Below are 1,706 nucleotides of genomic sequence, written 5' to 3'. Positions count from 1 at the left end.
AACATATCAATTCATGACCATGAATGCACTCCATGAAAATGAACAAATATAGGGAAGCAATGTTCAGAACTGATTTGATCAGTACTGATCAGAACTGATCTGATCAGGACTGATCAGAACTGATATGATCAGAACTGATTTGATAATCACTGATCTGATCACAACTAGGTGATTGTTGATTCTGCAGAAAATACAAGAGAAAGATCCAATTTTTCTCTTTTAGATTTTTAATTTAATCGGTGAATAGCAACAGCAAGTCAAGGACTTGCTCCTAACAGTATATTGGCAGCAAATTAGCAGAACAGAACCAAACAGAAAATCCGATCATAGCAGCAGATAAGAAGAACAATATTCAGAGCAACGAGCATTAACAATTCAACATCACCAGAATAAGAGACATCAAACAATCCAGCAGTTTCAACAAATTTACAAAAACACCAAATATCATCCAACTCATTATTTAAGACTAACGTGCCATAAAATTCCAGGAATTAGCGAAATTCGTTTCTATAAAACAAAAATAAATATCTTCCAGCTCATTATTCAATGAAGACCTTAGTTTCTGAATGCAACATCGTCTTTTGTTTCATTGACCATTAAGAGGAAAGATAGAAATACACAATGCTTATTCAAGAACTTGAAGACATGTGTTTTCAAAACATTAAAACTTAATCTTAGGTGTGAAAGAAAGCTGCTAAGTATTGTAAAACACGAGTCCAAAAAAATTAGAATAAGACAGGTTTATTACTATGAGATGGAATCAAAAGCAAGCCCCCACCGCAGCTAGATATTGCATACACAGTTCATGCACTCACCGACAAATGTTCACTTCCAAGCTGCAAAGAGAGTGGTTAGACCATCAACAATCACTACAAGAAGCCCATTTATATTATTCTTCTTTCTGTCAATTTCTATTTATTGCATTTCATTTTGTGCACTGTCATGTAATGACATCTTTTCTTAGTTTGTCCTCTAACATTAGCTGCCTAAAGTAGTGACGTAATCGTAGAATTAGGGTTAAAATTTTGTGTGCAGACGCCTATAAGACGTCACTAAGCTTGTAATGTTCAGATTGAATAAATATATCAATGAAACGGAAACAAGCACAACTCTGCCTCTATATTGTCATATTCATGCTCACATTGATTTGATGTTCAATATATGAACGCAACTTATAAAGGAAGGGCAGGAGAGAAAGATCGAGATTTTGTTAGTGGAGCACCAATAGCTGTTAATTCGAATAAAAGGGCAGTGAGTTTCTTAACTCTACTAGTTAGAGTTTTCTTCTAACTCTAGAGGATCCGAACGTATACATAAATAAACAGCCTTTGTCATCAATAAGAGAAATATTTGTTCACAATGTTGCCACTAAGGTAAGCAACTGCCTCCAGGTAAATTATTCGTAGGATTGTTTTACATCAAAGGAGAAGTTATCAACGACACAACAACACTGGCGGTACACAGTCTATTCACTTGTATACTTCCGTCCTAATATAAACCTAACTCTTTAAGCAAGAAATCAGTAAACGAGTTTACATCACAAAATAAACTTATTAGTTCCAATTTTTCCCTAATTAGTAGATGAGTTTTCATTAAGGCAAGCTTAGAAGTTTATGAAGTTATTGAGTTTAGCCATTTAAATAACACAAGAGAATCCCAAAAGTAGCACTTGCAAAAAAAGTTAAAAAACATAGGATCAAAGGTGT

Source organism: Spinacia oleracea, chromosome 5 (genome assembly GCF_020520425.1).
Source record: "Spinacia oleracea cultivar Varoflay chromosome 5, BTI_SOV_V1, whole genome shotgun sequence".
Classification (NCBI taxonomy): Eukaryota; Viridiplantae; Streptophyta; class Magnoliopsida; order Caryophyllales; family Amaranthaceae; genus Spinacia; species Spinacia oleracea.
This window is presented reverse-complemented; position numbering follows the sequence as displayed.